Source organism: Ovis canadensis, chromosome 5 (assembly GCF_042477335.2).
Source record: "Ovis canadensis isolate MfBH-ARS-UI-01 breed Bighorn chromosome 5, ARS-UI_OviCan_v2, whole genome shotgun sequence".
NCBI lineage: Eukaryota > Metazoa > Chordata > Mammalia > Artiodactyla > Bovidae > Ovis > Ovis canadensis.
This window is the reverse complement of record NC_091249.1, coordinates 110,880,660-110,908,475: the sequence shown is the minus strand read 5'-3', so window position 1 is coordinate 110,908,475 and position 27,816 is coordinate 110,880,660. Positions and strand designations below refer to the sequence as shown.

The following is a 27,816-nucleotide window of genomic DNA, read 5'->3' as shown; positions in this document are numbered from 1 at the left end:
ATGCACATCACCATCATCATATAACCCATGGACCAAAGAATACATCAAAAGAAAAGCAGTAGGGACTCCCCTGGTGGTCCAGTGGCCAAGACTTAGCTTTCCAATGCAGGAGGTGTGAGTTCAATCCCTGGTCGGGGAGCTAAGATCCTACATACTTAGTGGCCAAGAAACCAAAAAGCAAAACAAAGAAACAATGTTGTAACAAATCCAATTTAAAAATGGTCCATATTTTTTAAAAAAAATCTTTAAAAGTGAGAAATAATAAAATACTACTGAAATAATGAAAATGAAAATGCAATATATCAAAATTATGAGATACAGCTATTGCCTACATAAATTTTCCCTTGTCTCCATATGTGATAATTTTATTTATGCGTATTCATTTAGCATCTAGAATATAAGCTCTATGAGGCAACAATCTCATTTTTTTCTCCACTGCACATGTAGTCCCTAGAATAATGCCCAGTCCCAATTAAAGAAATATATGTACCTGAGGGCTCCCCAGGTGGCCCAGAGTGGTAAAGAACCCGCCTGCCAATGCAGGAGATGTAAGAGACGTGATCCCTGGGTCGGGAAGATCCCCTGGAGGGCACGGCAACCCACTCCAGTATTCTTCCCTGGACAATCCCATGGACAGAGGGGTCTGGTCAGCTATGGTTCATAGGTTGCAGAGTCAGACACAATTGAAGCAATTTACCACACACATGCATGTAACATTAAAGGGTAATAAAAATACTCAAAGTCATTTAAAGAAATTGAACACGCCAACTTTTTATATATATAATTTTTTCAAACTGGAAATTCTTAAAGTGAAAGTGAAGTGAAGTTGCTCAGTCGTGTCCGACTCTTTGCGACCCCGTGGACTGTAGCCTACTAGGCTCCTCCATCCATGGGATTCTCCAGGCAAGAATGAATACTGGAGTGGGTTGCCATTTCCTTCTCCAGGAGATCTTCCCAACCCAGAGATCGAACCCAGGTCTCCCACATTGCAGGCAGATGCTTTACCCTCTGAGCCACCAGGGAAGCCCTTAAATATACACCAAAATTCTTATATACACCAGGCGAAATTCTTAATTATACACCAAAAAAGAGAAAATAGTATAATGAACTTATCCATGTGTGCATAGTTGTGTCCAACTCTTGCCACCCTGTGGACTGTAGACCTCCAGATTCCACTGTCCATGGAATTTCCCAGGCAAGAATACTGGAGTGGGTTATCTGGTGGGCTATAGTCCATAGGTTTCAGAGTCCGATACGACTGACTTGACTTTGTACACACATACACACAAATACTTATATGAGTCCCATCACTCAGAAGCAACTACAACAAAAACTTATTGCATATCCTTCCAGAATTTTCTAGACATATATAAAGATATTTGTATTCTTTTTTTACAACAATGGACTAACACTATCCACATCAGCTTGTAGGCTGCATTTCCTCAACTAACAATATATTGGCAAGTTATTTAAGTGCAACCAAATGAAAATTTACATCAATTACTAGTGGTTGTATAGTATTCTATTATATAGACTTACCCTAATTTATTTAACTAATCTCTACCAATGGACATGTAGTTATTTCTGGGTTTTATAAAATTAATTTTTATTATAAAAAATGCAATAATTCACATATACCCACACATCATACTTACTTGACTATATTTTAAGGATAAATTTCTACAGGTAGAATGACTGGCTTAAAAGGCATGCACATCTAAATGTTGGCTACAAAATGACAAATTCTAGAAATAATATACAAATCTCATAGCACATTAAGCTAGTTTTTTTAAGCTATTATCTTGATCTTGGAATTAAATATATGTTAATACTTGTATGTCTACTATATGCATAATTTGTTCCTTTTACTCCAATAATTGTTCAAATAACACTTTTTCCTTGCAGCGTCTTTGTGCATGTTCAGTTACTAAGTGGTGTCCACCTCTTTGTGACCCCATGGACTTGTAGCTTGCCAGGTCCTTCTGTCCACGGGATTTTCCGGGCAACAATACTGGTGTGAAGTGAAGTGAAAGTTGCTCAGTAGTGTCCAACTCTTTGTGACCCCATGGACTATACAGTTCGTGGAATTCTCCAGGCCAGAATGCTGAAGGGGGTAGTCCTTCCCTTTTCCAGGGGATCTTCCCAACCCAGGGATCAAACCCAGGTCTCTCGCATTGCAGGCAGATTCTCTACCAGGTGAGCCACCAGTGAAGCTCTGCAGCATCTCAGTAGTCCATTAACAAAATACTGATAACAACTGTGCATTTTAAGATTTGCCTAATATTTATAAGCCAGTTGGTTTTTCAAATTGTTAATGAATCAACTACTCTACCAATAATGATTAACAGTTGATAGAATGAATCTAAGCAAGCACTTATTTCACTTACTGTCACCCTGCTTACTTAACTTATATGCAGAGTACATCATGAGAAACGCTGGACTGGAAGAAACACAAGCTGAATTGCTGGGAGAAATATCAGTAACCTCAGATATGCAGATGACACCACCCTTATGGCAGAAAGTGAAGAGGAGCTAAAAAGCCTCTTGACGAAAGTGAAAGTGGAAAGTGAAAAAGTTGGCTTAAAGCTCAACATTCAGAAAACAAAGATCATGGCATCTGGTCCCATCACTTCATGGGAAATAGATGGGGAAACAGTGGAAACAGTGTTAAGACTTTATTTTGGGGGGCTCCAAAATCACTGCAGATGGTGACTGCAGCCATGAAATTAAAAGACACTTACTCCTTGGAAGGAAAGTTATGACCAACCTAGATAGCATATTCAAAAGCAGAGACATTACTTTGCCGACTAAGGTCCATCTAGTCAAGGCTATGGTTTTTCCAGTGGTCATGTATGGATGTGAGAGTTGGACTGTGAAGAAGGCTGAGTGCCAAAGAATTGATGCTTTTGAACTGTGGTGTTGGAGAAGACTCTTGAGAGTCCCTTGGACTGCAAGGAGATCCAACCAATCCATTCTGAAGGAGATTAGCCCTGGGACTTCTTTGGAAGGAATGATGCTGAAGCTGAAACTCCAGTACTTTGGCCACCTCATGCGATGAGTTGACTCATTGGAAAAGACTCTGATGCTGGGAGGGATTGGGAGCAGGAGGAGAAGGGGACGACAGTGGATGAGATGGCTAGATGGCATCACTGACTCGATGGACATGAGTCTGAGTGAACACGGGGAGTTGGTGATGGACAGGGAGGCCTGGCGTGCTGTGATTCATGGGGTCACAAAGAGTCAGACAGGACTGAGCGACTGAACTGAACTGAACTGAAGCAAGCACTTATTTTGAAAATGCCTTAAAACTTGAGCAGATTATTTGACATTAAAATTACCTACTCAAGGTTAAAGTATTCTTTCTCCTCTCCTACAAATCCCTGTAGCTAATTTGAAAGGTAGGTACTCTGGGAATTAAATTCCAAGTCTAACACAGTTACTCCAAAATAGTGTTCGTTTGAGCCTCAATTTGTCCAATGACAAGATACAAATAACAGCACTTGTATAACAGCTGCATAACAGAAAAATGAGATATATGTCAGATAATTACTGGAGTCCCCCATACTAGTTCCAGGCACTTTATACTACTATAAACTTCATAAAAGATCAATTGGCAACATCCATTGGATCACTGGAAAAGTAAGAGAGTTCCAGAAAAATATCTACATCTGCTTTTCTGACTATGCCAAAGCCTTTGACTGTGTGGGTCATCACAAACTATGGAAAATTCTTCAAGAGATGGGAATATCAGACCACCTGACTGCCTCCTGAGAAATCTGTATGCAGGTCAGGAAGCAACAGTTAGAACTGGACATGGAACAACAGACTGGTTCCAAATCGGGAAAGGAGTACATCAAGACTGTATATTGTCACCCTGCTTATTTAACTTGTATGCAGAATACATCATGAGAAACGCAAGGCTGGATGAAGCACAAGCTGGAATCAAGATTGCTGGGAAAAATATCAATAACCTCAGATATGCAGGTGACACTACCCTTATGGCAGAAAGTGAAGAGGAACTAAAGAGCCTCTTGATGAAAGTGAAAGAGGAGAGTGAAAAAAGCTGGCTTAAAACTCAACATTCAGAAAACTAAGATCATGGCATATGGTCCCATCACTTCATGGGAAATAGATGGGGAAACAATGGAAATAGTGACAGACTTTATTTTGGGGGGCTCCAAAATCACTGCAGATGGTGACTGCAGCCATGAAATTAAAAGACATTTGCTCCTTGGAAGACAAACTATGACAAACCTAGACAGCATATTGAAAAGCAGAGACATTACTTTGCCAACAGAGGTCCGTCTAGTCAAAGCTATGGGTTTTTTTTTTTCCAGTAGTCATATACGGATGTGAGAGTTGGACCAGAAAGAAGGCTGAGTGTCAAAGAATTGATGCTTTTGAGCTGTGCTGTTGGAGAAGACTCCAACCAGTCCATCCTAAAGGAATTCAGTTCTGAATATTCATTGGAAGGACTGATGCTGAAGCTGAAACTCCAATACTTTGGCCATCTGATGCAAAGAACTGACTCATTGGAAAAGACCCTGATGCTGGGAAAGATTGAGGGTAGGAGGAGAAGGGGACAACAGAGGATGAGATGGTTGGATGGCATCACTGACTCAATGGCCATGAGTTTGAGTAAACTCTGGGAGTTGGTGATGGACAGGGAGGCCTGTCATGCTACAGTCCATGGGGTCTCAAAGGGTCGGACATGACTAAGCAACTGAACTGAAATGAACTGAATAATGGAACAAGTTAAAATCACAGACTACTTGATAGGATACAATAAAAAGAACACATCCTTACTTCTGGGTTTCTGTGATATTCCTGCCATGTACACAAAATCTAAATCAAATAATAGGAAACATCAGATGTACCCACATTGCGAAGTATTCTACCAAATAACTGGTCTCTAAAGGTCATGAAATTCAAAGACAACCGGGATTCAACACTGAAGGAGATTAAAGAGAAATGACAGCTAAATGCAACATGTGAGCCTTGACTGGATCTTTTTACTGTGAAACATATTACTTGGACTACTGCCAAAACATGAATGGGTAAGCAACTACCTGGAAGTAATGTAGCAATGTTAATTTCCTGGTTTTGATGATTATGTGGCATTTGGGTTCGAACATGTCCTTGCTTTTCCATTTACCCATTAAATATTGGAGTTAACATGCATCATGTCAGTAACTTACTTTCAAATAGTTCATGCCAAGAAATTTCACTGTACTTGTAAATTTTACACATATTTAAAACTATTTCCAAGGGGAAAAAAACTTAAGGGTATGATTTTTTTTTTTTCATCTAAGCCTTAAAATTATAGTTGAATGAGTTGGCACCTCAGACAGACAAGACTGATTATGTTGTCTTGAGTATTCCTGGTCAAATAACCAAACAAATTCTAAAAATGATGTGCACAATTTAATACGCCACTTTATGGAATTTGACGGTGCACAGCCGCAGCTGTTTCCTTGTTCAGATATCTATCACTGACACTGATGAGCATTTCTAATCTCCTCCTTTAGGGAACGCAACCTGCGTGGTGGACACCAGCAGCTGTCTACACAGTATCCATTACTCCTTTCTCTTTTCTAACAAAATCCCCCTCTTGCTCAGGCAGAGAGATTGGTTCATCTAATCCAATTAGATCATGGTAGTTGCCTAGCCTCAAAAATTGGTGCAGGAATTAGCTTGTAACCTACTATGGGCCAGTAAGTCCTGGAGCAACAACAAAGACTTCCTGTAATTTTTCATATGCTTAGTTACATGGAGTCCTAGAACCTCAAGGCTCAAGAGGCATTTTTGCCACCTTGAGGCAAGTCAGCCTAAGCAAAAGCCCATCATACTAACAGCGACAAAGCCAAGGAAACCACAGTAAATTGAGCTGTGTCCACTGAGTTAACCGAAACCTATCCTGCCCTTGACTATTACTTTGTGAGCCAATTTAAACGAGTGGGATTGAACTAAATTTTCTGTTACTTGCTTCCAAAAGTATGCTAATTTATACAGTCTTCAATTTCAGGTTTGAAAAGTGGCAAACACAGGCCAATCTTTTTAGGTAATTTCTTATTTTGTTCTCCCAAAGCCTAGTATGTGTAGAGGGAGAAAATAAGAAAGAGAAGGCAATTAGTCTATTAGTTGAAAAGAGGTCTAAGGTTAGATGGGCGTTTGCACATATATTTAGAAGGGAAATAAGTATTTTATTTCTTTAAGAAACATGTATATGGCAGTATATGTTTGGCACCATTTAAAGGTTTCATCATATTAACTTACTTGATTCGTGTAACAAATTTATGAGGACCTGTTATACCTTTCATTCCCATTTTCAATTGAAGAAACTGAGGCATGTATAAGTTAAGTAATGGGCCTAAGGTCACACAGCTAGCAAGTTGCAGAATCGGGATTCAAATCATTAAGTATATTAATACTGGAGAAGAACAAAAAATCATCCAACGAGCACATTTCAGTTTTATATGTCTGTTACAGGATATGGCATGTAGTTAATTCATTTGGAAACATAAAATTTGCATTAAGAAACTAGATATTTCTCAACTATCAGAAAAAGAATAAATGGAACGATTAATCATTTATCTAAAAAAAAGATAATTACCAGATGTCTATGTTTATTTAAAATCAACACATGAGTAGACAGTACCACAAACTCAGTAATTAAGAAGTACTACAATAGAAAAGTCTATTAAAAATAGAAAAAGATTTTTGGACTCTGAGGGAGAGGGAGAGAGTAGGATGATTTGGGAGAATGGCATTGAAACATGTATAATATCATGTAAGAAATGAATCACCAGTCTATGTTTGATGTAGGATACAGGATGCTTGGGGCTGGTGCATGGGGATGATCCAGAGGGATGGTGCGGGGTGGGAGGTGGGAGGGGGGTTCATGTTTGGGAACTCGTGTACACCATGGTGGATTCATGTCAATGTATGGCAAAAACAATACAGTATTGTAAAGTAAACTAAAGTAAAAATAAAAATTAAAAAAATTATAATAAATAAAATAAAATAAATAGAAAAATAAAAACCTCTCTTTTTAAAAATAGAGAGTGTGTGAGTTATATAGTGGGAAATCTGAATAATTACAGTTGTTAACTTGGAAACAGTACCAGATACAATTTTCTTTTTTGTCTATTACATTGGATATCTTTGCTCATTCAAATCTGCCTAATTGACACCTGAACTTCATGTCTCATCACCTTGACCCACTTAATCTGTACTTCCCATAGAAGGATGGTCTAAAGAATCTTCTCCAGGCTTGAAGGGGGAGGAAAACAAGAAGGTGGACCCCCAACCTGAGGCTAAAGAAAGTCTTGTGTTGCCCAACAGTTTGTATACAACTTAGGGGAGCTGCTTGTCTCTCCTTGAATAAATCCTCCCAGAATTTTCCCTTTCAAAGCTGTCCACCTTTTTTTTTCCTTTAATTCTTTATTTACTTTAATATAAAATGACATTTATAATAAAATTCAATAAAAGCTCAGCAAACAGAAAGACTTAAGCCAACAAATGTGACCTAATTTACTAACGAGGTCACATTTTCTTCATTTGCCAGTTTATCCTGTTTTATTTAAAAAAAAATAAAATAAAATAGAAAACTATCCCCAAAAAACTCTTTTCAGTTTTTACAGTTAAGATTTTACAAATCTGTCCATCATATTTGAAGTAGGTATAAAGAAGAGGCCTAAAATTAGAACACAGAGAAAATGAGTAGGAAGGCATCTCCCTTCAACCCATCATGACTGAAGTGCTTAATGGTGCCTTTAATTATTCAAATGCTGCAATGTCTAAATTTTAAAAGGACAAACACAATATTGAGCACACAGGAAGGTTAACAGCACAATTTTAAATATTTTTGCTCGCTACAAGGAAACTGATCAGAAACAAATCACCAGGGAAACGTCCCTGTACAGTGTTTAAGCTGCCTGGCTCATTCCAAACAGTCCCCAAAGCTCAGCTAAATTGTAAGAAAGCAATCAACATTACTGTTAAACTGTTCTGTTGCTCTTGTAGTTAGCATCTTTGATTTATCTAAGTCAGATGTTATGGAATTTGGGGGTTTTTTGGTTTGTTTTTCCATTCCTGTATGTCAGAAAACATGTCTTTATATTTCCCAAACTCAATAGACATGAGTTTGAGCAAACTCCAGGAGTTGGTGATGGACAAGGAAGGCTGGCTGCTGCAGTCCATGGGGTCGCAAAGAGTCGGCCACAGCTGAGCAACTGGACAACAGCAAATATTCCCCATAGTATGTTGAATATGGGCTTCCCTGGCGGCTCAGGGGGTTAAGCGTCTGCCTGCAATGCAGGAGACCCGGGTTGAACATATGTTGAATCTAGCAGCTACTAAACGATCCCTCTTGAATAAATGAATTGAAAAGGCCAGGTGTCAGAGGAGTTCAGAGCAGAGGTCGGAACCCATCAGCCTTAACCGGCCGGCCGCTCGGCTGCGCCGCCTACCGGCGAACGCTGGTTGGCAGCCCGACCTGGAGCCTGACACTTCGCTGACGAATGACCGTCGCCTGGTTTCACTAACGGCGGGTTACTTGAGTTGCGAGTTCCTCAGAGTTGCGTCAACCTGTGGCCCTCTCTTCTCACAGTCTGGCCAAAGTGCATCTCCAAGTGCTCTTTCTGTGACGTAGAAGGACTATCAGCTAAATTCAAAGGGACTGGGTTTTAGTCCCAACTCATATGCTGACTTATGTGAAAGTTGCTCAGTTGTGTCCGACTCTTTGCGACCCCATGGACATACAGCCCATGGAATTCTCCAGGCCAGGATACTGAGTGGGTAGCCTTTCCCTTCTCCAGGGGATCTTCCCAACCCAGGGATCGAACCTGGGTGTCCTGCACTGCAAGCGAATTCTTTACCAGCTGAGCCACAAGGGAAGCCCTGACTTACTATGTAATCACGGACAAATTAACTTCTCAGAGTTAAGTAATTTCTTCGTCTCTTAAGTACCAGTTTGTTCCTTCAAGCCAAAGGTTGAACTGTTAAGAAACATTAGGAAACGACTTCCAACATGGTCCATATCCATGCTTTCTTTGATCACATATCGGGTGTATATGTGTCTAACATTTTAAATTACTTGCCCACATTTTAAGTTGACTGGAATTTTTTTAGTAGATTCTCAAAAATATAGAGATTCTGATTCTGTAACACAATTTTATTAGACTTATTATAGGTTTATCATTGTGTCTTTGCTTTTATAATGTGTTGCTAGTCACAGCCATGACTTATTTAATAGTGATTTAACTGAGCAGGAATGCAACTTCAACTTTAGATTCCTGTGGGAAAATGCAATGTGTTTATAATGCATTTTCCAGAAGAGAACTGGGGAAAAATGAGGATTACCCTGTGATTTTGTTATATTATAAACTCACATGCTCCCTAAACTAGCTTTTACTTTGTTTGTATAATTAGTTTTGATCTCAGAGTTTATAAGAGTTTGCTGATATGATAAAATTTAGATTGTAGCTAAGGTTGCTAATATTTTCTTAAAAGTAAGTTTGGTTGCTAACTGTGGAATATAAATAGCTGAAATTTGTATTAGGGCCAACTGAATTTGGTTCTGTTTTCTTTCAGCTGCTTGTCTTTAACATTAGAAAATAAAGAGGAAAAAAGCCAAAAATCTTAGGAATGTATCTGAAGTTAGTTTTCAAATGCCATTCAAACAAATTGGGGAAAGTGAAAATAGGCATAAAGGAGTAACAGAGATACGTGGAAAATTCTGCAGGAGAATTTTACTTTTAAATTTATTGCATGATTTAAATATGTATAAAGTTTGCTTGTATGTAGATTTCTGATACACATTAAATAACAAACATCAGATATATATGAGATCTTTAAATAAGTTGCAAATATATGATTAATGCAGTGGTGTTTTTATGCTGAAAATAGGCTGCCCTCTTGAAATTAGTTAAGATAATATCATCTTCCAAACTAGAATATGCTTTTATTAAATGAGTATTGGTTATCTGGATAAGTAACACCTTGAAATAACATTTTGTAATGCTAATGCTAGTGAATCTGGATAGTCTACGAAAATCCTTTCATGGAAACAAAAAAATAAATATAACTCATACAAAATAAACTTTAGTCTGCATGACATTTTTTTAATTAATTTATTTTTTAATTGAAGGATAATTGCTTTACAGAATTTTGTTGTTTTCTGTCAAACCTCAACATGAATCAGCCATAAAAAACTGAACTCAAAGGGTAAGAATTCCTTTGTCTTTGGTTCTGCCTTTTCAGAAAAATGAGTTCGCCGGTATGATGGTTGACTTTATGTATCAAATTGACTGGGTCACAGGATGCCAGATATTTGGTCAAACATTTTTCTGGGTGTTTTCTGTGAGAGTGCTTTTGAATGAGGTTAACATTTACATCAATGGCCTGAGTAAAGCCCTCCCTAATACGGGTGTGTCAGGGTAGGTTGAGGGGGCAGGAGGAGGGTTCATCCAACCCACTGAAGGCCTGTTAACAGAAAGGGTGATCCTCCCTGAGAAAAACATCATTCCTCCTGCCTGAATGCCTTCAAGCTGGGACTCAACTTTTTCCAGCTTCAGACTCAAAGTGAAACCTCAGGTCTTCCTAAGTCTGAAGCCTGCCAGACTTCTATTTCTCTCAGTTCAGTTCAGTCACTCAGTCATGTCCAACTCTTTACAACCCCATGGACTGCAGCATGCCAGGCCTCCCTGTCCATCATCACCTCCCGGAGTTACTTAAACTCATGTCCATTGACTCAGTGATGCCGTCCAACCATCTCATCCCCTGTCGTCCCTTTCTCATCCTGCCTTCCATTTTTCCCAGCACCAGGGTCTTTTCCAATGAGTCTGTTCTTCGCATCAGGTGGCCAAAGTATTGGAGTTTCAGCTTCAGCATCAGTCCTTCCAATGAATATTCAGGACTGATTTCCTTTAGGATGGACTGGTTGGCTCTCCTTGCAGTCCAAGGGACCCTCAAGAGTCTTCTCCAACAGCACAGTTCAAAAGCATCAATTCTTCAGTGATTAGCTGTTTCTCTGCTGCTGTTGCTCCTGCTAAGTCACATCAGTCATGTCCAACTCTGTGCAGCCCCATAGACGGCAGCCCACCAGGCTCCTCCATCCCTGGGATTCTCCAGGCAAGAACACTGGAGCGGGTTGCCATTTCCTTCTTCAATGCATGAAAGTGAAAAGTGAAAGTGAAGTCGCTCAGTCGTGTCCGTCTCTTAGCGACCCCATGGACTGCAGCCCACCAGGCTCTGCAACAAGAGAAGCCACAGAAGAAGCCAACACACCACGACTAGAGAGAGACTCAGTTCTCTGCAGCTGGAGAAAGCACAGCCATCAAGACCCAGAGCAGCTAAAAATAAACAAATAAAATGAAATAATAATTTTTAAAAATCACTGGTTGTAATCCAGTACACACACGCACACACACACACACACACATGTACATAAGAGAACATATTTTTAAAAATTAATAAATCAGCTTCTTCACACTATCCCTATCTCTGAAAACCTAGTTGTTCCTCAACTCACAAAATAAAGGTGCTCAGAACCAAGGCTGCAGAGCAAATCCTAGGTTCAAGGTGGGCTCACATGGAATATACGCCCCCTATGGCCTCTCTGAAACGCAGCTTCAATCAGCTACCTCTTCTCTCCTTGTCCTCCACCCTTTATCTTTCCACTCCACCCTAACCCCACTGACATCACTAAATTTCAGAATTCTCCACATCATACAGTCTCTAGGGAACAGATGATGGTAAGCATATTCCAATTTAAATTTCTGATTCAAATTCATTAGTACTGGTGGCCTCACCCACTTTGTTGAGGATTAACCAGCAAGTGTAGACCATAGAGAGAAATGATTAATGAGCTATGCCTGCCATGGGTGAGGGAGAAAGTAGAGGCTGCGAAAGTCATGCCCTCACCACCTGTGCTCCAGACACTTAAGCTGACAGCCTTTCAAATAAACATGGAGAAAAGTGTTGCAGAGATAATCATTTCTTCTGTTCCTACCCCTACATAATACTCTCAGAAGAAATATGATTTTTATTTCATTGTGGTTACCCAGACCCTTAGAAATAGGAACTCCAAGCATTGCACTCTGGTTTCCTTTACTTCTAGGGACTGTTAACAGCTTTGGGTTCCAGAAGCAGAAAGAGGAGTTGTCTGGCACAAAGAAGGCACGTCCTTTTTAGGCTTTTGTTTGGCTCACTAAGGCTGGGTAATCCCGGTGGAGAGAGCGAAGTGTGACAGTGCTTGGAGTGGTTTTGAAAATGGCTCATTCTGGAAAAGAAAGGATAGTTTCTGGGAGGACTCGTGAAGGGGGACTATCCAATTTTCATATCCAGGGAGCATGCACAAACCCCTGCTCCCAGTTCCAGAGACCAGGGAGGATAGAGGCCTTTTGGACATCTCCAGGACCCTGACTCAGAGTCCTAAGACTCTCCTTCACAGAGAAGAGGGTCTCTGTGGTTAAGCCTGAGTCAGTACCGAAAACTGATGTCAGGCATCTGAATACCTCAAGAGCAACAGGGCCTGAATAATGGGAGAGACACAGCTTTCCTAGGAGCATCCCTTCACAGAAGGAACAGTAATGACAACCAACACAGTGATGGAGAATGAGAATCTTCTCCCATTTTTCAAACAAGCGCATGTTTGCACAAGTGGTCTACCGCCCTCACCCTTCAAAAAAAAGGGAGAGTTAGACTAAAGTTCACAATTTAAACTATGACGAATTCATATTTAAGCTATGACAAAATGTTATATATTGTTACCCAAGAATTGCAGAGCAAAATCATACATAATATACAAGATTTATAAACAACAGAAAAATAGAAGAATTTAAGATAGGTTCAAATTCATGGGCATCACTAAACTTCTGCAAAGCTGGGAGGAGGAATCAGAAGATATTAGAGATCCATGAGGAGGATAAAAAAGCAAAACTGAGGCGATAATAGTTTAAGCCATTTGTCCAAGATCATGTAGCTCGTATGAGAGGGCCTAATACTAACCAAGGTCTTCTGATTCCTGTGAGACTAGAAGAGCCAAGATGATTCGATATTAAACATAATTCATACTATAGTGTTTTGAACTCAGTAGGGGACAAGAGATAAGGTGGCTGCAAGCACTCCAAGGGCCCCTAAGCGTGTTAGGGAGGAAAGAGTAGCGAGTCATCAGGAACACGGTGGTGCAGGCGTAACGTCCTGTGGTGTGCATTGCAGCTGACTGAGAAACTGTATATGGATGGTCAGATATAATCAGGCAGATCTGAATTCTTATCCCTGCCTTTTTTTCTTTGCCTTTTAAAAACTTTTGTTACATATTGAGATATAACTAGCATACATTATATTAGTTTCAAGTGTACAGTTTACTGATTTGATATCTGCAGACACTATGAAGGGGCTTTCCAGGTGGCGCTCGTGGTAAACAACCAACCAATGCAGGAGACGTAAGACACAGTAGTTGAATCCCTGGGTCAGGAAGATCCCCTGGAGGAGGCCATAGCAACCCATTCCAGTATTTTTGCCTGGAGAATCCCATAGAAAGAGGATCCCAGCTGGCTACCGTCCATAGGGTCACAAAGAAACGGACATGACTGCAGTGACTTGGGATACATGCACTATGAAGTGATCACCACAATAACTCTACTTATTTATCACCATACATAGTTAAAGAATTCTTCTCCCCTGTGTTGAGAAATTTTAAGGTTTACTCTCTTAGCAACTTTCAAATAAGCAACACTGTACTGCTGACAACTATAGTTGCCGTGTTGTACATTATATGTCAATGACTTGTTAATTCTATAATTTGAGGTTTGTGTCTTTTGACTTCCTTTTATCAATTCACCTACCCTCTACCCTCTGCCTCTGGCAACCACTTAACCATTCTCTGTAACTACAAGCTTTATTGTTTTTTAGATCCCACACACGTGTCTTCTCACTTCTTTAAGAAATGTTTCTTAAACTCTGAGTTTTAAAAAATGCCTATAATGTGACCCAGGACATGACACGTCCTTAGATCAACATACTTTGAATAGAGGTACAGTGAGATCGAATCCAAAATTTGAGAAGGAATCTGCCACAGCAGATCAAAACATCACAGCAAATTTCTTGGAGAAGGAAATTGAGGAAAATAAGTATCTATTAGGGTAAGTTTTCATAGCTTTGACTTGTGGTTTGAGTTGAAAGGGGTTGCTTTTTTAACTTTTATTTATAACTTTTTATATTTCTATGTCTACATTTTGCTATATATTGCAATATTTTCCCAATTTATGTTGATTTCCAAATTTCTATGAGACCCTGATCCTACCAACCCCAGTTCTGTCATGTCCATTAAATCCAGGAACATAATCCTGAAACTTGGCAGAAATTAGCAGGTACCAAATTTCACTGTTCTCTCAGTCTTTTACTAGACTCTCACTTGCTATGTGCTGCGCTGCACTAAGGCACTTCAGTCATGTTCAACTCTTTGCAATCCTATGGACTGTAGCCACTAGACTCCTCTGTCCATGGGATTCTCCTGGTAAGAATACTAGAGTGGGTTGCCATGCCCTCCTCCAGGGGATATTCCTGACCCAGGGATAGAACCTGCATCTCTAATGTCACTTACATTGCCAAGCAGGCTCTTTACCACTAGCGCTGGGAAACCCTTTGCTTTGTATCAGTTCACTTCAGTTGCTCAGTTGTGTTCAACTCTTCGCAACCTCATGAACTGCAGCACACCAGGCCTCCCAGTCCATCAGCAACTCCCGGAGTTTACTCAAACTCATGTCCATTGAGTGGGGGATGCTATCCAACAATCTCATCCTCTGTCATCCCCTCCTACTCCTGCCTTCAATCTTTCCCAGCATCAAGGTCTTTTCCAATGAGTCATTTCTTGACATCAGGTGGCCAAAGTATTAGAGTTTCAGCTTCAACATCAGTCCCTCCAATGAACACCCAGGACTGATCTCCTTTAGGATGGACTGGTTGGATCTCCTTGCAGTCCAAGGGACCCTCAAGAGTCTTCTCCAACACCACAGTTCAAAATCACCAATTCTTCGGTGCTCAGCTTTCTTTATAGTCCAACTCTCACATCCATACATGACTACTGGAAAAACTATAGCCTTGACTAGATGAACCTTTCTTGGCAAAGTCATGTCTCTGCTTTTCAATATGCTGTCTAGGTTGCTCATAGCTTTTCTTCCAAGGAGTAAGCATCATTTAATTTCAAGGCTGCAATCACCAACTGCAGTGATTCTGGAGCCCCCCAAAATAAAATCTGTCACTGTTTCCACTGTTTCCCCATCTATTTGCCATGAAGTGATGGGACCAGATGCCACAATCTTATTTTTCTGAATGTTGAGCTTTAAGCCAATATTTTCCCCTCTCCTCTTTCAATTTCATCAAGAGGCTTTTGAGTTCCTCTTCACTTTCTGCCTTAAGGATGATGTCATCTGCATATCTGAGGTTATTGATATTTCTCCAGGCAATCTTGATTCCAGCTTGTGCTTCTTCCAGCCCAGCATTTCTCATGATGTACTCTGCATATAAGTTAAATAAGCAGGGTAACAATATACAGCCTTGATGGACTCCTTCCCCCATTTGGAACCAGTCTATTGTTCCATGTCCAGTTCTTACTGTTGCTTCTTGACCTGCATACAGATTTCTCAAGAGGCAAGTCAGATGGTCTGGTATTTCCATCTCTTTCAGAATTTTCCACAGTTTATGGTGATCCACACAGTCAAAGGCTTTGGTATAGTCAATAAAGCAGAAATAGATGTTTTTTTCTGTAACTCTCTTGCTTTTTCGATGATCCAAAGGATGTTGGCAAATTGATCTCTGGTTCCTCTGCCTTTTCTAAAACCAGCTTGAACATCAGGAAGTTCATGGTTCACACACTGTTGAAGCCTGGCTTGGAGAATTTTGAGCATTACTTTACTAGCATGTGAGATGAGTGCAATTGTGCGGTATTTTGAACATTCTTTGGCATTGCCTTTCTTTGGGATTGGAATGAAAACTGACCTTTTCCAGTCCTGTGGCCACTGCTGAGTTTTCCAAATTTGCTGGCATATTGAGTGCAGCACTTTCACAGCATCATCTTCTAGGATTTGAAATAGCTCAACTGGAATTCCATCACCTTCACTAGCTTTGTTCACAGTGATGCTTTCTAAGGCCCACTTGACTTCACATTCCAGCATGTCTGGCTCTAGGTGAGTGATAATACCATCGTGATCATCTAGGTCGTGAAGATCTTTTTTGTACAGTTCTTCTGTGTATTCTTGCCACTTCTTCTTAATATCTTCTACTTCTGTTAGGTCCATACCATTTCTGTCCTTTATCGAGCCCATCTTTGCATGAAATGTTCCCTTGGTATCTCTAATTTTCTTGAAGAGATTTCTAGTCTTTCCCATTCTATTGTTTTCCTTTGTGTCTTTGCACTGATAGCTGAGGAAGGCTTTCTTATCTCTGCTTGCTATTCTTTGGAACTCTGCATTCAAATGTGTATATCTTTACTTTTCTCCTTTGCTTTTCACTTCTTTTCTTTCCACAGCTATCTGCAAGGCCCTTTCAGACAGCCATTTTGCTTTTTTGCATTTCTTTTTCTTGGGGATGGTCTTGATCCCTGTCTCCTATATAATATCATGAACCTCCATCCATAGTTCATCAGGAACTCTGTCTATCAGATCTAATCCCTTGAATCTATTTCTCACTTCCATGGTATAATTGTATGGGATATGATTTAGGTCATACCTGAATGGTCTAGTCATTTTCCATACTTTCTTCAACTTAAGCCTGAATTTGGCAATAAGGAGTTCATGATCTGAGCCACAGTCAGCTCCTGGTCTTGTTTTTGCTGACTGTATAGAGCTTCTCCATCTTTGGCTGCAGAGAATATAATCAATCTGGTTTCAGTGTTGACCATCTGGTGATGTCCAAGAGTCTTCTCTTGTGTTGTTGGAAGAGGGTGTTTGCTATGACCAGTGTGTTCTCTTGCAAAACTGTATTAGCCTTTTCCCTGCTTCATTCTGTACTCCAAGGCCAAATTGCTTTCTATGTTTGTAGTCAATTTTTTTGCCATAAAAATGAAAAAAAAAAAGCAAAGGAAAAGGAAGGGAGAAAGATTGTCTGAATATTTTTTCTACTTCATGATACGCAATTCCAATTGCTGATCAGACTGTCCTCTGAACTTCTTATATAAGAGACTCATTTCTTATATAAAATTTTTATATCTTTAGCAAATATTCAGGCTACATTTTAAAAGATTTAAAATTGTGCTCATATTTAGTTGTACTTACATTTATTAATTATGGATATATATCACAAAACTAGGTCAATAATGGATAGATACATATATCCTCATATATTTGTGCTTTAAAATCTCTATAAAATCAATAATTATCTTTAGTGGTCTCTCAAATTATCACACACAAACAATGTAACTGAGAAACAAGGAGCCTTCCATTTGAATCACCATTTTCTACTTGACTAGTCTCATTCACATATAAAATAAATTAGAATGTGGCTGAACAGTCAGCGTGTTAATTACTCTCTGAACAAGTATTAAATGTGTCATTATTACCTAAATAATGAAAAACTGCGGTGCGATTTCAATATGGAATAACCTGCCCTTGCCTTTTATTTCTTGAGAGATGTAGTATCACTTCAATTGCTTTCAGTCAGATGTGACATCTTCTGCACACTGATAGATGTATTATTGATAGTCATGGTCTTGATATGATGCAACAGATTATCTCTTTTATCTTTGATTAAAGCGAACTATCACATTGCAACAGCTACTCTCCCACTTGTCAGTTGCACAGGCAGCTTACCTCTTGTTCACCACGCTACTTCAACTTTAAAACGAGCGGTCAGGGAACACATTTCTGCTTCTATGTGCGTAACAAGAAATATAAACTTCCCCTCCTCTACAGTAGAACGCTGTTGGTTTGGCCTGACTTCCTCTACTCTCGTCACAACAGCCTGATTTTCCTTTGGCGAGTCTCCTCTGCCCTGCCTTCAGTCTTTGTGATATGAATGGGGCTGATGTTAACTGTCTCTCAATCACCTCATGCCGAAGACTAGGAATATGAGTAAACTTGACCAATGAGCTTACTACATGACCCATTCACAATGAGCGGCTCAGAGTAAGGGCCGCAACCCTGTCAGTGAATCATAATCATCCTCTGGACTGTGTTGGTACAAAAAAGAGTAAAACGGCCAGTTGGACTAAGAAAGAGACCCGCATCTTGATGACAGATTTTGATTCTTTGGCTTTAGCTATGACTGCCTCTGAAGACCTCCCTGGAGAAGGGAATGGCAACCCACTGTAGTATTCTTGCCTGGAGAATCCCATGGACAGAAGTGCCTAGCAGGCTACAGTCCATGGGGTCACAAAGAGTCGGACACAACTGAGTGACTCACACACACACACACACACACACACACACACCTCTGAAGGCCTACTCTTGGACCATTCAATTACATAAACCATTCAATTCCCCTTCTTTTTAAAAAACGGATAGAGATTTTCAGTCACTTACAATCAATAGACTTGTGATTAGTATGCCCATGGCCTGATTTTTTTTTCTCCTGTTTGGAGAGTGTATTATTCAAAATAGGATAAACTCTGATTACATAACAAATGAAATCTGAAATCTCAGTTATTTAACACAATAGAGATTTAATTTTGTTTATCTCATAGTGCAATACTGGTTGTACTACCTTCTTCAATGGTATAAGTATGTTATTAATATGTGGGCACCTACTTTCCAAGGTCCTCCCAATCGAGGATGGGGGAGAAGAAGGCATCCTGGCTCCTCAGTGGCTTGGACTACATATGACAGCATCCCTGCAGCTCACAGCCCATTGTCCAGTCTGATCACCAGATATCAGACTAAGGAAGGCTGGGAAAATGCAGGTGAGCACATGTGTACTCACTGAGCGGTGCTCTCTGTATCAGTCAGGGTCCTGCAGAGAAGAATAACCATAGAGACATGTCTGCATGTGTATAGAGAGAAAGAGCTTAAGAAATTGGTTCATGTGATCGTAGGTGCTGGTAAATGTGAAATCCAAAGGCCAGCAGGCTGGAATTCAGACAAGCTCTGGTGAGGTGGGGTCACCTTAGAGACTGTGGACACATGACCCCAGGTACAGGGTCTGGGATTAGTGTTACCTTGGAGCTTGTGGAGGGGTGACCCCCAGGGGCAGGGGCTAGGAAGAGGACCTCACCCTGGAGCTTGGGGACATGTGAGCCCAGGCTCAGGGTCTGGGAGGGCTGTCACACCACAGACTGGCTATGGGACCCCAGGTACAGGGTCTGGGGGTGGTCACCCTGGAGATGTGGACATGTGAACCCTGGGCAGGATCGGGAGGAGGTCACTCTGGAGACTATGGTTGTATGTCCCCAGGTGCATGGTATGGGAAGTGGGGTCACCCTGGACACTGTGGGTGTGAGACCCCAGATACAGGGTCTTGAGGGTGCGGTCATACTCTGGAATATATTCAATAGCATGAGCCAACTGGATGTTTAAGCCAAAGGTATTTCAAGCAAAGGACTGGCGTGATTCATGATAGGCACGCTGGGTGATTCATGATGCATACTCTGTAAGTATCAAGTTCATATGTACAATCTTGAACAATAACTCTTTTTTTAAGAAAACCTCAGGTTTTGCTCTTATGTCCTTTAATTGGATCGGGCCTAAAGTCAGTTGATTATAGATGTTTCACTCCTATGTGCTAAGTCGCTTCAGTTGTGTCCGACTCTTTGTGACCCTAAGGACTGTAGCCCTCCAGGCTCCTCTGTCCATGGGGATTCTCCAGGCAAGAATCCTGGAGTGTGTGGCCATGCCCTCCTCCAGGGGATCCTCCTGACCCAGGAACTGGGTCTTATGTCTCCTGCATTGGTAAGCAGGTTCTTTACCACTAGCGCCACCTTGAAGCCCCTAATATATGTTAACTAAATTGAGGCATCATTGATACAATGGACACGAGTTTGAACAAACTCTGAGAGGTAGTGAAGGACAGGGAAGATGGGTGTGCTGCAGTCCATGGCATCACAAAGAGTCGGACACTATTTAGCAGCTGAACAACAGCAGCAGCTAGATTAAGTCTGGTTGAATCACGATATACTATAGCCTAGCCAAGTCGACATATAAAACTAACCACCACACTATCTCTGCCAAAGATCCAATGCCCTTATTTTTTATTTTCTTCTCGTTACATTGCTGTGGGAATAAGTATTTCTGGTGGGCATTATAGGTATGTCCCATTATTCAACATATTCTATGTATCTCCTTCTATTCCATGAGGCTAAATATATTAACAATAATAAAAATATTCTTCTGGTCTTCAGAATGCTAATTTGATTCTGAAATCTTAGCTAAATTCTAGGTCTATATTTTTAACTGATTTCATTTACATATTTATTAATTCATTCAATTAATATTTTTGAGTTATCTACTATAATCTAATACACCGGAGGTCATCTTTTCCTGTCAGATATCTGCAGCTTCACATTGAGAAGAAATCAATAACTGTGGCAAGAATTTATGCTCTGTCACAAAATTATCCCCACACGTGAAGGCTTAAAGCAAGAAACACTATGTTTCATGGTTTCTGTGGGTTAGGAATTTCCAAGCAGCACCATTGGGGAGTCTCCTGGGAGTGCAGTCAGATGTCGACGGGGCTGTTGTCATTAGACAGTTGATCGGGACTGCAGGCCCTTCTTCCAAGGTGGCTCACTCACCTATCTGGCAGGTTGGTGCTGGCTGCAGCAGGATTCTTTCCTTGTTCTCTTCATGGGCCTCCTCACAGGGTTTCCATCACTCTATACAGTAAGCTTCCCCAGAAGGAGAGATCCAGAAGACCAAGGCAGAAGCTTCATTGCCTTTTATCACCCAGACTTGGACATCACACACTTTCATTTCCAATGAATCTACTGGTCACACAGACCAGCCCTGAACTATGTGGGGGAAGTCCACAGATTCCAGGAGGTAAGGATCCTGGGGGGCCAGCTTGGAGGTCAGCTATCACAGTGAGGCATGCCAGTCCTTTGCTTGAAATACCTTTGGTTAAAGGATCCAGTTGGCTCACGCTGTTGAATATATGGCTCCATAATTCACATAGTCAGGTCTAACTAGATCATGAGCTGATGTTTTAGTTTAATTTAGCATAGATCTAAAACTGTGTAGATCACAAAAACCAGTAGAAAATTCTTAAAGAGATGGGAATATCAGACCACTTTATCTACCTCTTGAGAAACTTGTATGCAGGTCAAGAAGCAACAGTTAGAACTGGACATGGAACAACAGACTGGTTCTAAATTGGGAAAGGAGTATGTCAAGTGCCGGGGTCAGGCCCCGGTGGATCCAGGGTAATTCGAAGCGAGGACAGTGTGGCGAGAGAGATATATAGATTTAGAGAGAGATAAGGAAAGAGTTTGCAGACAAGAGAATAGAGAGAAAGAGGCTGAATAACTTGGTTTACGTGGAAAGCTAATAAAACCTCGAGACAAGAGGTTTGCACCATCTACATAGGCCACCGGTGCCCGTTTGAAGAGCAGAGGGTGCCCTGCCTTGGGCTCCCTCTCACGTGGGTCTTAGAAGCCAGAGTAAGTAAGTATACATGGTGAGCCTCCATGCCCCAGATGGGAATTCAGCCAGAAAAGAAGAGAAGGAGAAAAGACCACACGGGGGAAACCAGTCTTTCCAGTGACTGGCCCATCCTTTATTGTCCGGAAAACTTTTATACTTTTGGTTGTACATAGAGATCAATGGATAACATAAAGTTATGCAGCGTCAGCAGCCCTGACTCTTATCGAGACCAGGCTTTCTCTCTGCATACCTAGCTATATACTCAAGTCTTAGGTGATTTACATCATCTTCTGGCCAGAAGGCCAATTAACATTTTACGGCCCTTTTCTGATAAGGGTCTGTCAACCAGAAAACTTATTTGCGTTAATAGTGTTGTTCTTCCCAAAGTCTGGTGCCACTCTCAGAAAGCACTAAATAAAGTTACATTCTTACATAGCAAGGACACACAATTTATAACAAAGAAAGAGGAGTACAGTGATTTATAACAAAGAGAAAATTAATTAACTAAAAAGTCTAGTGTTGCTAACATCAAAACTACCCTATTCCTTTTTCTATATCCCAATTACATGTATTAATATCCTTCAGGTGCCTAAAAGATAAAGAATATGGAGGCCTGGCAGCAGTCATTGACTCAACAGTGAAACCCATCACCAGTATAATTTTTAGCTTTTTAGAAAAGGCTCTATATCTTTAAGATGCTTTAAGCTTCGTGCCTCTCACGGTTGGGGGGCTGTAAACAATCACAAGTGTAGTTAAACCTGTCAGGCAAGTTAGAGAGCCATCAAAGGGGTATGAGCTGAAACACTCCTTTCATATGCAGGAGGCTAATTGGAGCTCTAAGTTAACTTTTTCCAGAGAAAGATGGTCAGGGATAGCCCCCCTGTAATGTCAGAAGAGTGGTAAGCACAGTACAATAAGGCAGGCAGACTCTGGTTTGGGGGGTAGATGTTCGAGAAAATTCAGCAAGGCTCCCTTAAGGCCAGACTCGCCTTTGCCTGTCGGACCCCTTAACCTCATGACCTTTGCCACGGCGGGACTCCTTGTGCTGGCTCCCGGCAGTCAAGGATGTATGGTCACCCTAATTATTTAACTTATATGAAGACTACATCATGCAAAGTGCCGGGCTGGATGAAGCATAAGCTGGAATCAAGATTGCCAGGAACAATACCAATAACCTCAGATATGCAGATGACACCAGTCTAATGGCAGAAAATGAAGAGGAACTAAACAGCCTCTTGATGAACCTGAAAGAGAGTTTAAAAAATGGCTTAAAACTCAACATTCAGGAAACTAAGATCTTGGCATCCAGGAATATTCAGGGATGATTTCCTTTAGGATGGACTGGTTTGATCTCCTTGCAGTCCAAGGGACTCTCAAGAGTCTCCTCCAACACCACAGTTCAAAAGCATCAGTTCTTCAGTGCTCAGCCATCTTTCTGGTCGAACACTCACATCCATACATGACCACTGGAAAAACCACAGCTTTGACTAGATGAAACTCTGTTGGCAAAGTAATATCTCTGCTTTTTAATATGCTGTCTAGGCTGGTCATAACTTTTCTTCCAAGGAGCAAGTACCTTTTAATTTCATGGCTCCAGTCACTATCTGCAGTCTCAAAGAAGATATAAATGTTAACAGAACCACATTTTATTTACTTTGTTGTAATGGGTGCAAGATTGATGGGAGAAATATCAATAACCTCAGATATGCAAATGACACCACCCTTATGGCAAAAAGTAAAGGGGAACTAAAGAGCTTCTTGATGAAAGTGAAAGTGGAGAGTGAAAATGTTGGCTTAAAGCTCAACATTCAGAAAACGAAGATCATTGCATCTGGTCCCATCACTTCATGGCAAATAGATGGGGAAACAGCGGGAACAGTGTCAGACTTTATTTTCTGGGGCTCCAAAATCACTGCAGATGGTGATTGCAGCCATGAAATTAAAAGACGCTTACTCCTTGGAAGAAAAGTTGTAACCAACGTAGACAGCATATTGAAAAGCAGAGACATTACTTTGCCAACTGAGGTCCGTCTAGTCAAGGCTATGGTTTTTCCAGTGGTCATGTATGGATGTGAGAGTTGGACTGTGAAGAAAGCTGGGCACCAAAGAACTGATGCTTTTGAACTGTGGTGTTGGAGAAGACTCTTGAGAGTCCCTTGGACTGCAAGGAGATCCAACCAGTCCATTCTAAAGGAGATCACTCCTGGGTGTTCTTTGGAAGGAATGATGCTAAAGCTGAAACCCCAGTACTTTGGCCATCTCATGCAAAGAGTTGACTCATTGGAAAAGACTCTGATGCTGGGAGGGATTGGGGGCAGGAGGAGAAGGGGACAACAGAGGATGAGATGGCTGGATGGCATCACCCACTCGATGGACGTGAGTTTGAGTGAACTACAGAAGTTGGTGATGGACAGGGAGGCCTGGCGTGCTGCAATTCATGGGGTTACAAAGAGTTGGACGTGACTGAGCGACTGAACTGAACTGAATGGAATGGGTACAAAAGTGAAGATCACGAGCTCTTGGTCTTGGGAGCTCTGATAGAATAAAAAATTGTGGTAACTGCCACTATGGGTATAATCAATTTAGGCCTGGGTAATGTCAGCAGTTTATTTCTAGTTCTTACATTCATCAGTTATAGTGATAAACCAGTTTTTTATGAATATCTGTCCCAGAAAACAATTTAGATAGGAAAAAATACTTTTTTTTTAAATCCACCGTATAAATTCAAGGAATCATTCTCAGTTTTCTCCTCCCAATTGTATAGGACTTCTAAGACTATTTACATTTGGACCCCAACTCTTGGATTCAGAATATATTCAAGTTCAATATTAAACCAGGTAATTGAGCTAATAATGTCACAAAAGCTTAGTTAAAGAGTTGTTCAGAATAAACTATTTATAAAAACCTGAGTTAGTTGGCCAAAGAAATATCTAAAATTTTTCAAAATTAAATAATCAATGCTGTATTACTTATATGGAAAATTGATAGCATAATAAGTTTTAATGATCTAAGTGATGGAAAATTATAATAAAATTTCTTTAAAATTTTTTCAACATTCTGATATTTCTCCATATTCATGACTATTGTATATACTTTCAAAGGAATTAATATCAATGGAAAAATTAAAGAATGAAAGTGGAGCTCATTTATATCCTATTCTCCTTTTCTCAAAGCTTTATGCTGCTGATTTATGTAGTCTTTGGATTAAAGACAGAAATTTTTTTTTCTTGGATAAAAAAATTAGCTTTTCTAGTTCTTTCAGAATAAACAGAAACTGCACAGTGGTAAATTATCTCATCATCATAAACCCAAACTTCAAAAGAAAATAATAAAACCATATCCAACTAATCTAAACTGCCAAATTGAAACAAATTTCCATTTATTTCAAATATTCAGAACAAAAACAACCAGTGCTTCAGTTAAAAACAAATATGCAGCATAATTATATGACTATATAATAATGTATCCCATCAACTCTAGCTAAACCTGAATGATCAAATCTCTAGATTTTCTTCAGAGTTCACAGCAGGCAAGAACTTCACTGACAGTATTAAATCATCCGTAGAAATCTTACAATGACACTGTTACTTCTATACTATATCAAGCTACACTCAACTATACTTGCTTGATTTTTTTTAAATATAAATAAAAGAAAATGTAAAACTTATCCTCAAGTTTCACATGTGTTGAGAATAATACAGAAGAAAAACTTAAGTGGTAAATATTAGTTGCCTATTGAAATGTAACAGATTACCCCCAAATTTACTGCCAGTAAACAATAGTACCATCTCACTGCTGTTCCAGTTCAGGAATCTGGGCACAGCTCAACTGGACCCGTGGCTCTGGATCTCATGAGGGTCATTTCTGAAGGCTACAGTCAAGCTGTCATCCAAGTCTGCAGTCAGCTTAAAACCTGACTAGTGGTGAAACTATTTCTCAGCTCATTTCAATGACTGTTGGCAGGATTCAATTCCTCTCCAGCTGTTGGCTTAAGTGCCTTAGTTTCTCATTTACTGTTGGCCAGATGCCACCCTCAATTCTTTACCCCACACACGCCTCCACAAGGTAGCTCACAACACAACAGCTTGCTTCATCAGATTAAGCACATAAGTAGAACCAAAGCAAGACAGAAAATACAGATTTTGCCCCTTAACCCCAAAGTGACATCCTACCTCTTTTGACTACTCTAGGTATTAGAAGAAAGCCACTGGATCCAACTCACATAAAAGAGGAGGGGATTATCCAAGTGGTGAACAGGAGGAGGTGGGGAACTTCCCTGGTGGTACAGTGGATAGCAATCTGCCTGCCAATGCAAGGGACACAGATTTGATTCCAGGTCCGGGAAGATCCCACCTGCCACGAAGCAACTAAGCCAATGGGCCGCAACCACTGAGGCCAGGTGCCACAAGTACCAAGGCCCAGGCACCCAGAGACTGTGCTCTGCAACAAGAGGAGCCCCTCAGTAAGCAGCCCATGTACCGCAATGGGTAGCCTCCACTCACCCGACTAGAGAAAACCCAGATGCAGCAATGAAGACCCAGCACAACCAAAAATAAACAAGGTAAGTGCTTTTGAAAAATAGTTTAAAGAGGAGGTGGGGATTTCAAAACACTCTACCATAGGATGCTACTCAACTAGAGGGGTTGTCTGAGTTTAATAATGTCCCCAGTATTCATATCCTTCCCAGCACTTTAGAATGTGACCTTATTTAGAACCAAGGTTGTTACCCTTGAAATTGGTTATGCTAAATTTAGGTCATAGCATAGTAGAGTGACCCCTCAATCCAATGACCAATGTCCTCATAGGAAAAGAAGAGACCCAGGAAGAATGCCGGGTGACAACAGGGACAGAGATGGAGGGATGCACCTACAAGCCAAGGAATGCCAAGGATTTCCAGCAACCCCTGCATCCAGGAGGAGGTAAGGGAGGACCCTGGGCTTCCCTGGTGGCCCAGAGGCTAAAAAACCTGCCTGCAATGCAGGAGACCCAGGGTCAATCCCTGAATATTCTCAGACCTGCGCCTTCCTTCTAACAAACGGAATATAGCGAAAGTGTGGGCTATCACTCTCACGATCACAGGACGTCATATCGGAGTTCTGCCGGAGACTCTTTCTACTCTTTCGACTTGGATGAAACCAGCTGCTGTGACTCCCACAGTTGCAAGTAAATGAACTCCATGTACAACCTGAGAGAGCCAGGAAGTGGATTCCTCCATTCAGGCCTCAAGATGAGAACCTAGGCAAGCAGAAGCCCTGACTATACACCCTTCTGAAGTGCTAAGTGGGGGCCACAACAAACACGTGCTCAGACGCCTGACCCATAGAAACTCTGAGCTAATGAGTTGTTTAAAGCGGCTGTTTGTGGTAACTTGTTTCGCAGCAATAGATAAGTAATATCCAACTTGATTCTTCTTATTTGAAGCATGATAATCCCTCATTTGTGTTGTAATCGTCATGTTGTCATTAACTTTTTAAATATTTTTTTTATAGACCAGTTCCAGGTTTACAACAAAAGAGGAAGGAGATACAGAGATTTCTCACATACCTCTTGTCCCCACACAGGCATAGTCTCTGTCATTATCAACAGTACTCATCAGAATGGTATTATCCATTTTTTTATCAAGGATGAATCTACACTGACACGTCATGATCACCCCAAGTCCATAGTTTATCATAAGTTTCGCTCTTGGTGTTGTGTATTCTGTGAGTTTAGACAGATGCATAATGACATACATCCATCATTTGAGTATCATACAGATTACTTTGACTGCCCTAAAAATCCTCTGTACTCCTCCATTATTTTTAATAATATATTGCTTTTAAACTATCGATTGTTTTTTGATGAATCAGTTACCTAATGCTAACATTCAACACTAAACAGTAAAATAACTCCATTTAATTAAAAAGCCTTTTGTATATTACTGTTCGTATTAAGAGATTTCTCCAAGTTGGGAGGGAAATAACTTAGAGATATTTGTATTACTTTTAGCAATGTTAATATGATACTATCTTATGCCATAGAAGATTCAATTCTCCAGTAAGTTCTCTCAGTTTAAACTACTATGAAAATTCAAACCATACCGCACATCAGAATGTCACTTGGCCTTCACTGAGTAAGATGTAAGTTACATAAACATAAAGGCACACTCCACGGAAATCATGGAGCCATTCCCAGTTACAAATGTTCAACCAGATGAACCAGATTATGTTTATCTTGCTTACATTACAACTTCAGATATTATATA

At 40.5% G+C, this 27,816-nt stretch overlaps 1 long non-coding RNA gene across 2 annotated transcripts in view; it reads right to left on the bottom strand.

Annotated features, from left to right (window-relative positions):
• Nucleotides 1-27,816, bottom strand: part of LOC138440532 (uncharacterized) — a 114,671-nt gene that overhangs the window by 73,970 nt on the left and 12,885 nt on the right. Inside the window, exon 3 of one of the 2 annotated variants that reach the window (XR_011257070.1) lies at nucleotides 10,115-11,354. The exons of the other annotated variant lie outside the window; for it this stretch is intronic. This is a non-coding gene — a long non-coding RNA (uncharacterized lncRNA). Of the gene's footprint in view, nucleotides 1-10,114; nucleotides 11,355-27,816 lie in introns of those variants that run through there. 2 annotated transcript variants of the gene reach the window in all.